Below are 10,052 nucleotides of genomic sequence, written 5' to 3' on the forward strand. Positions count from 1 at the left end.
TTTCCCTGTGCATACACAACCCTTCTATTCTTCCATGATTGATCTCTCCAAGGAGTGTATCTACCTAATGTAAATGTTCATCTCATATATTTGTTTTTTATGTACTTGTTTTTTATTTGGCTGGAAGCCACAGGAGTGGGTTCAATTCCAGATCTGAAAGGCAGGTAGGGGCCATAGTTTCAGTGGTTCCATCAGGCTCTATTACACTTGCAAACCTGGTCCCTTCTTTTTTTTTTTTTTTACGATTTTAAGTTTTGTTCTGCATTATTCTCCCACTCTATCCAGGATCTCCTACATAGATCCCCCTCTGAGTGGTTGACCATCTAGTTCTTCTGGTCTCATAGTTGTGTAGGCTGAGGATCACGTGGTGTACCAGTCTTTTGGACTAATAGTTCCCATGTGTCTTTTGTTTTCTTCATTCTTCTTGGCTCTGGATGAGGAGAGACCTATTGTTGCACCTAGATGGCTGCTTGCAAGCTTTTAAGATCCCAGTTGCTACTTGCAATGCTGTAAATCTTTATGGTAGATTGCCCCATATTCCTTGTGAGGAGTTGTGGATGGGTTTGAACCACTGACCTTCTGATCATCATCCAAATGCCTTATCCACTAGGCCACCAAACCTCCTTCGTCACCATCCTAGGCCTTTGGATTTCACTACAGGCTAGCCCAATGCAGGGAGGGGTACATCACCTTACCTTTAGGCTGTGGAAAGCAGAGGAGCAGGATATTTCTGACACTGGTTCAGAGACTGCAGCAGAAACTAGGTCCTGGACTCAGCAATGCAGTAGGCATGGAAAGGTAGTGGGTCACCAGAATAGACCAGGAAATCACTCCTGAACTTGCCTGCAGTGCTGAGGAAAGCCTGGCTCCAACAGGTTTCTGCAGATGCTGTGGCACAGAGGGTGGTACGGATGGCCAGCCTGGAGCCAGTCTTTGGACTGGACATGCCAGTTGAGGGTCCTAGCCTTGACCGGCCGAGGCCTGGCAGTGGCCATCTGCACTAGCAGAGCAGAAATATGCCAACGGGTAATCCCATCTGAGGATAGACCTAATTCCTCTTTCTTTTTAGAAGTCTGGCTGGCACTGACCTCATTCTCTTTGGTATCTGGGCTCCCGGCGGCCTCCTGTCTGCCAGTGGCTCCTGAATCCTACTCTAGCGTCTGCTTCTTTGCCGCCTAGCCCTCTGCAATATTCTCCAGGAGTTCCTAACTACAGGTCTCACTGACCTCAGGTGCTAAGGCATAGTGCTCCTGGAAACCCTGCTCTTGCTGGTGCTTGAATGATACCAGAGCATGCAGGTGGGGATCTGGGCTCCAGGCACTGATCAGGGTCACTGACCCAATCGGGGCCAGCAGCCACTCCTCCTCAGGCATCATAAGCAGCAGGACATCCAGGTGGGAGTTCTGGAGGGACCCTCAGGTGCAGGCATCTCCCTTGCAGACCTACATACCCCAGACCCTCCCTCAGCACCTGCACTACCTTAGTCCCACACACAAGGGAGCCACCTGCATCACCAGTATCCTGTGGGAGGTGAAGGAAGCTGTAAGGGCCACCCGCAGGAACTCGGCTGCAACCTCCCACCACCAAAGCAAACCTGCTGTCTCCTCGGTCTCCATTTTATTTATTTCTCAGCAGAGTTATTATTACTTTGTTCATTCATTCATTATTAAAATAAACCTTATCAATTTGCCTTCATTACTCAAAAAAGACATCTTTGATCATTGATCACATACTTCTGTCTTCCAGAAATTAACACATACTATCTAAAATGAAAGGAGTTCTGATGGTGCAGTTTCTAAGGCATTTGACTGCTAACCAGAAGGTTGTCAATTTAAATCCACCAGCCATGGCAGAAGGAAGATGGGGAGATAAACTTCTGTAAAAAATTATTGCCTGCTAAACCCAATGAGGATCACCATGACTCAGAATCAATTCAATGACCTTTTTTAAAAAATTTTTATTATTATTTTTTTAAATCTGAAATGAAAAGACTCAAAAGGCAGAAATGGTTTGCCCTTGACTACTAAACCAAAGGGAAGTTTGTGTGTATGGAGTGACCCAGTGGCAGACTGCAGTAAGTCAGCCTGGGAGCTGTGGAAGGCAGGTGAGGAGAGGCCAGGTAACCAAGAAGGGTAGGGGAGACCAGGAAATGAGCACAGCAGTTTGGAACAATGAAGGGAGACAAACTTGACTGTCAGTTTGTCATACTGTGGTGGCTTGAGTGTTGCTGTGAGGTTGGAGACTATGCATGCCATCAGTGTTTCAAATGACAGCAGGGTTACCCACGGTGGATAGGTTTCAGCAGAGCTTACTGACTAAGACAGACTTGGAAGAAAGAAGAGGCCATCCCCTTCTCAAAGATTTGTCCAGGGAACACCTTATGAATAGCAGTGAAACACTATCTGATATATCACTTGAAAACTTTATGAATAGCGCTGAAACATTGTCTGATATTGTGCCAGAAGATGAGCTCCTCAGGTCCGAAGGCACTCAAAATATGACTGGAGAAGAGCAGCCTCCTCGAAATAGAGCCAACCTTAATGATGTGGATAGAGTAAAGCTTTTGGGACCTGTATTGGCTAAGCAGCATGTCTCACGGTGAGAAAAAACAGTTGCAAATATCCAATAATAATCAGAACATGGCATGTACAAAGTATGAATTCAGGAAAATTGGAAGCTGTCAAAAATGAGATGGAATGCATAAACATCAATGTCCTAGGCATTAGTGAGCCAAAATGGACTAGTTTTGGAAATTTTGAATCACATGATCATATGATCTACTATGCCAGGAATAACAAATTGAAGAAGAATGACGTGGCATTAATCATCACAAAGCATTTATCTTGAAATACAATGTTGACACTGATAGATTAATATCCATTCACCTATGATACTGTTGTTGTTGTTGTTATGTGCCCTTGAGTCGGACACGACTCATAGCGACCCCTCCTTGGGTTTCCGAGGCAGTATCGCTACGGAAGTAGATTGCCTCATCTTCCTTCCGAGGAGTGGCTACTATTATTCAAATTTAAGCACCAACCACCAAGGCCAAAGATGAGGAAATTGAAGATTTTGACCAAATTCTACAGTCTGAAATTGACTGAACATGCAATCAAGATGTGTTAATTATCATTGCTGATTGGAATGAAAAAGTTGGAAACAAAGAAGAATCACTGCTGGCTGGAAAATATGGTCTTGGTGATAGAAATAACACTGGAGATCACATAATAGAATTTTGCAAGACCAATGACTTAGTCATCGCAAATATCTTTCATCAACAACGCAGACAGTGGCTATACATGTGGACTTCACCATGGTCGGGAGCCCATAGGTCCAACTATTTGCTCCATTTGGGTAGCTGGCTGTAGCCAAGAAGTGACTACAAACTTGTCCATTGTCAGCTTTACTACACACCTAGAAATTCTTACAGAACATACAAAGACACTTGTAGAAACATTGTCTGCCAACCTTAAACATGGTCTTGTGCACACTACCGAACTGCAGAGAGGTTAATGCTCCAAATAACACACCATCACAATGGAAATGCAAACCAAGGTCTGACAGATGCCAAAGACTTCAAAGAGTTCCTCTCCTTCCTTGAATGGCATGCCAGCAACCTGCTACCCCAAGCACAAATGCAGTCCATAGCATGGCACAGACCCTGTGCCTGACATAGACCCATGGCACTGTTCCCATGCTACCCATACCCCTACCCACATAGGCCCTTTTTCTTAGACTCGAGTGCTGGGAACATGACAAGCCTTCAGTAAACATTAACTATAACTAGTATTAGCGCAGGCATTGAAAAAGAAATAAAAAGCTGTTGCTAGTGAGTCAATTCCAACTCCCAGTGACACTACAAGACACAGTAGGTGTCCCGTACTATTTCCAAGGCTGTATTCTTTACCAAGGGAGCTCTGGTGGCCTAGTGCCTAAGCACTTGACTGCTAACCAGAAGGCTGGCAGTTCAAACCCACCAGCCCCTCCTCAGAAGGAAGGTTGGGCAATCTACTTCCGTAGTGATACCGCCTCGGAAACCCAAGGAGGGGTCACTATGGGTCAGACCCTACTGACGGCAATGAGTGAGTGATTCTTTACCAGAGTAGACTGCCTCCTCTTTTTCCAGTGCAGCAAAATATGGAATGCTTCATGAATTTGTGTGTCATCTTTGCACAGGGGCCATGCTTATCTTCTCTGTATCATTCCAATTTTAGTCGATGTGCTGCCGAAATGAGCACTGAATAGTGGACTCCTTAATGGTCTACTATAGTGACTGCTATCAGAACACGTAAATATTTTTCATAATTATTCTGAGGCACGAGCAGGAAGGGAAACTCAGTGAATAATCATTCACCAAGTGTCTTTTTAAGAGCATTGCTTGTACAGTGGTTAAACGCTCTGCTGCTAACTCTATTACAGCTCCTCAAGAATCAGATTTGATACATATTAGCATTTAATTATAGAGCTCTGGTGGCACAGTGGTTAAGCATTTGGCTGCCAATCTAAAGGTCAGCAGTTCAGACTTGCCAGGGGCTCCACTGGAAAAAGAGGAGGCAGTCTACTTTGGTAAAGAATACAGCCTGGAAACAGTCTGGGACACTTGTACTCTGTCCTGCAGTGTCGCTAGGAAGTGACTCACCAGCAACAGGTTTTTGTTTCTTTTTAATGCCTGCTCTAATAATACTAGTTATAGTTAATGTTTACTGAATGCTTGCCATGTGGCCAGCACTTTGACTGAATAATTTTATATAATATTTAGAGTAACTTATCAAGAAGGTGCCATTATTATTTCCCTTTTACAATAGGTAAAAGTGAGATTTTGAGAGATTAACCTCCCAAAGAGACTACTGAAACAGAGTCACACTCCAATGTCCGTATTTCAGAACTTACACAATACCAAACCCACTGCTATTGAGTCAAATGCCACTCAATGTGACCCTGTGGGACATAGCTGTTGTTGTTATGTGCCATCAAGTCGGACCTGACTCATAGAGATCCCTTCTTGGGTTTCTGAGACGATATCACTACAGAAGTAGATTGCCCTATCTTCCTTCCGAGGAGTGGCTGGTGGGTTTGAACCACCAGACTTCTGGTTAGCAGTCAAGTGCCTTAGGCACTAAGCTACCAGAGCTACCCTATAGTGTTTCCAAGGTGGTGCATCTTGACAAAAGCAGAATGCCTCATCTTTCTACCACTGAGTAGTTGGTGGATTCAAACTGCCGACCTTGTAATTAGCAGCTGAATGCCTTAACCACTGTAACACCAATAGGCAAAAAAGTATGTCCCCACTCTCAGAGTTCTTACAACCTTTTCTTTGTTCTAAATCTAGTATTATAACCTTCATACTATGGAATTGTCTTAAATTGCCTTGATAATATTCATACAAATAGCATAGATATATTTAAAAGGAGAAATTATGGTTCATTATGTGGTATAGAATTTTCATATTTGGATTAGGGTTAACAGGTAGCTGGGAGTCTCTGTCAAAATTTAATTACACCACCATCTGCAGCTCTAGTGAGCAGAATAAAAGTCATGCTTAAGTAATGTGTAACACATGTATGGAAAGCTTCTGCACCACTGCCATCTGGAGATGTGCTCCATGTAGAAGAGGAAAATGTTAATTCTATACAGTTTTGTTGTATAGTGCTTATTTTATGTCATTAAACATAAAACACACTTTCCCCATGAATTCTCTAATATCATATTTAGCAAAGGAAGGAAGTCCTTTTTTGGTTAAAAATACCCTGTATGTGTGTATCTAGCATAAACTTCCTATTTTGCTAACAGGTTTTAAATGTTATTTACTATGCCTTCTAATTTTTCAGGTATAATATTTGTGGAAGTGTGGATTTTTGTTGGATTTTTTTTTCTGTGTATGTATGTGATTGTTGTTTTGCTTTTAGTTTACTTCATTGGCACAAAACACTAAAAGTCAATCATGATTTTCAAGGGAAAAACAAAACTGGGGACTTAAAATTTTAGTGATTTTTTGTTTGTTTTTTCATTTGTTGATTTCTTTATTCTTGTGGAAGATTAAAAAAATGCACATTTATAGTTGTAACAATAAATTTATTGATCATTATCAGGATCAATAGACCATATTTGTATTAAAGTTTACTTGAAGATTCACTGTATGTAATAGTTAATATATCCACAGAAATACCAAGGCTGACTGTTTTATAGTGAAAACTATTTCTAATTGATGGGTAAATTCAACCTAGAGAAAAAGTATCACATAGGAACATTTGAAGGCACACAAATTGAGTAACTAACTACTTAACTCTTTAGGCTCCATCACACCAAAAATAGTATCAAAATGGGTGCAAATTTTTATGGTCATACTGTATTAAAAGCTCTTAGAACATAGTAACAGAAATTGTATATGAGAATAGTAAGAAGATGAAAATAATTTGTCTTCAAATTTTAACAACTTATTAGTACAGAAGTAATTTTATTGTTATTGTTATTATTATTATTACTTGGATCCACAATCAACACCTATTGAAGCAATAGTCAAGAAATCAAAAGATGTACTGCACTGGGATTATCTACTACAAAAGACCTCTATAAAGTGTTAAAAAGAAAAGATGTCACTTTGAAGAAAAACGTGTTTCCTGACCCAAGCCATTATACATTGAATAACCTCTGGTAGCATAGTGGCTAAAGCACTTGACTGCTAACCAGAAGGCTGGCGGTTCAAACCCACCAGCCACTCCTCGGAAGGAAGATTGGGCAATCTACTTCCGTAGTGATACTGCCTCGGAAACCCAAGGAGGGGTCGCTATGAGTCGGGTTCGACTCGACGGCACATAACAACAACAACAACAACCTCATATGCATGTGAAAGCTGGACAATAAATAACGAAGACAGCAGAAAAATTGATAGATTTGAATTGTGGAATTGGTGAAGAATATTGAAAATACTATGGACTGCCAGAAGAAGGAACAAATTTGTCTTGGAATAATTATAGCCAGAATACTCCTTTGAAGTGAGAATGACCGGACTTTACTTTGATCATGTTATCAGAAGTGGCAAGCCCCTGGAGAAGGGTATCATGCTTGATAAATTGGAGCATCCATGAAAAAGGGGAAGATCTTCAATGAGATGGATTAACATAGTGGCTACAATGATGGGCTCAAATATAGCCACAATTATAAGGACGGCACAGGACAGGGCAGTGTTTCATTCTATTGTACATAGGGTCTCTATGAGTTGGAATTGAATCAACAGCTACTAACAACATTATAAGAAAATACAAAGATAATAGATTGAGATGATAGATCCCCAGAATATTTAGGTAGAGATCTTCAAATGGTCTTTGATCTTAGTTGGGAAAGTGTGAAAAACCTAGAGCAGACTTGAGACTGAAGGTAATAGGTCAGGTAATAATGATAATAATAACCTGGCAAAAATTCCATCCAATGGAATTGCAATCTAGGCGTATTTAAAATAATTTCCACTATGGGAAACATATGTTAGCATTTATTCATTTATAAATACTGATTAACAAGTTAAGCCAAGCACTATGCTAGGCACTGAGGAGATGGTACCAATCACAAGAAACATTGTTTCTGGATTCATGAGCATAGTTTCAAATGTTAATATGCACAAGCAATCAGTGATAGAGAAAATAGAGAAGGCTTGAATAAATATGCAAAACTTCTTTAATTAATCTTCTCTCAGTCTAAGATTAAGTAATTTGAAGGTTAATCATAATTTTATTCTAAGAAATAAATTTTACGTATACAAAAAGGAAATTAAGTCACAAAAAAATTATTGTCAATACAAAACAGCTTAAGAATAGCACAGAAACTCATTTCTTGCTGCACAGAAAAACTGAGTTAATTGTGGAAATTAATTAATGTCAGCCTGAATTCAGGAAGATAGTATCATTTATATATGACAATTAGACATATCAGACATTGCTTTCTTATATGTTGATAATATATTTATAATATAGCTCATTTATGAGGAAAAGAAATTTAACTCGGAGCTCTGGTAGCATAGTGCCTAAGACACGTGACTGCTAACCAGAAGGCCGGCGGTTCAAACCCACCAGCCACTCCTAGGAAGGAAGATGGGGCCATCTACTTCCGTAGTGATAACTGCCTCGGAAACCCAAGGAGGGGTCGCTATGAGTTGGGTTGACGGCATATAACAATAACAACAACATCCTAATATTAATCTTCAAGATTTATAACTACTTTACAATTAAAAGTTTAGGAAGCAGAGGACTTTTTCAAAATTCTGAGCCTATATATATGAAGAAAAACAAATACATAATTCTTCTGATTTTGGCATTATGCAGTAGATACATCTTAGCAAACTCATATCAGTACTTCTTAAGGTATTCAAACTAAAAATAAAGCTTTTTCTGATTACTAATGTGGGAATTTAATGAAAAGTTGATAAACAGAAAGAGATGGTCATCTCTCAATTTTTATCAACTTTTCTTAGAAATATCACAAATACACATCTTTAAGAGTCATGTACAAGCAATTTCTACTCAATGCAAAAGCAAATATAATCATATACCTAAATTATGGTACCATCGAGGAAAAAGGAAAGTTGCACAAGAGAAGCATAATTATTCTTGGTAGAGAAACCCTGAGATGTTTTTTTTCTATGTGTTCTCCTGAAGAAGATTCTCCATGAAACTGGCTTTCATACGATGTTTATTACAAATAAAATTACTTCTTAGATTCTTTGATGAATAGAACACACAGTGTTTTACAAATGGTAGTGGGAAAGATGTACATTTAATGCAATCATCTATATAACAAAATGGTTTAAGTGGAAAAAAATACACGTGAAATGATAAGTAAGGGGAAAAGTTTGGTATAAACAAATACATTTGTGGTTTAAATATGGGGCATAAATCTTGCCTTACTCCAAGAGGTTTGAACATGAAGGTTGATATAATCTGGATTGTACAGAGAAATGTATAACTAGAAAATAGTTATTCCAGAGTAAAGGGGAAAAATCATAGGATGAAAGCATGCACATAAGATTATTGTATAATTATTAAATGGAATCTAGAATATCATTTATATTATTTGAAAATACCATAGAATAGCCTACTTATAAAATAAATTTTGCTTCCATGTAAGGACACTAACTATCTTCACCAAGATATACAAAGGAATTCTCTCTCATGTAGAATCAGTAGACTGAGGCTTCAGTAAATGTTACTGCTCAGGGGAGATTTGGGGATAAAAATATGATTACAAACAACATTGCCCACATATAAAGATCCAAATACATTAGACAAGTTAATCTGTGGAGAATATTTAAAGTAACATAAAATACATTTTACTGCTTGCCTTTCCTTCCAGGATGGCCTCTAGGCAAACTTGTCAAATAAGTAAAAATCTTTCCTTTTGCTATCCTTTCTACGCCATTCCTTTGGGCGTGCTTATACCAACCTCATCCAAATTTTGCAAGAATTTAACTACAACATCTTTCTTTATCTTCTCTCCCTTCATTCAGTTATACCCTATCATAGGCACACTGCCTAAGGGCTATATCCTTTAAATCTCAATACACTGCAGTTCAAAAAAATTTTATTATGAACGCATCAAATACCTCTTACTGTTATGCAAATCACTATGGATTTCATTGCATCTCCTTTAACTTGAAAATACCACAAATGGGCAAAAATGATCCAGAGCCCAAATTTGCAGATTTTTTTTTTTTTAATTGTAAAATTAAATGATGGTAGTCTATTTTTTTAGTTCCTTCTGTACTTCCATCAACAAATGCCTGGGTGTTGCAAATTGTTAAGATTTGGGTGACTAACTGAAAGGTTAGAAGAAAGGCCTGGTGTTCTCATACAAAGGTAAGAGCCATGGAAACCCTATGGAGGGCAGTTCTACTATCAAATACATGGGGTCACCGTGAGCTGGAATCAACTGGATGGCAAGTATTCTTCTTTTCTTTTTAATTTATAAGGATACACTCAATGATAACCCTAGGGGTATGAATGCATTTTAATTAGTAAAGACTTTGACAAACTCACAGGGTCTCTTGATGTATAATATAAACAATA

The 10,052-nt window shown here is 39.0% G+C and overlaps 1 non-coding gene and 1 pseudogene across 1 annotated transcript; both read right to left on the reverse strand.

Moving 5' to 3' along the window:
• Positions 1-654: 654 nt before the first annotated feature.
• On the reverse strand, positions 655-1,616 carry LOC122151528 (annotated as a pseudogene).
• A 2,515-nt stretch (positions 1,617-4,131) lies between these two features.
• LOC122151529 lies at positions 4,132-4,238 on the reverse strand. The gene has a single exon (XR_006164193.1). It is a non-coding gene; the product is annotated as a U6 spliceosomal RNA (small nuclear RNA).
• Positions 4,239-10,052: the final 5,814 nt, after the last annotated feature.

Source organism: Orycteropus afer, unplaced genomic scaffold (assembly GCF_000298275.1).
Source record: "Orycteropus afer afer isolate SDZICR_OR568_19922 unplaced genomic scaffold, OryAfe1.0 scaffold00530, whole genome shotgun sequence".
NCBI classification, from domain to species: Eukaryota; Metazoa; Chordata; class Mammalia; order Tubulidentata; family Orycteropodidae; genus Orycteropus; species Orycteropus afer.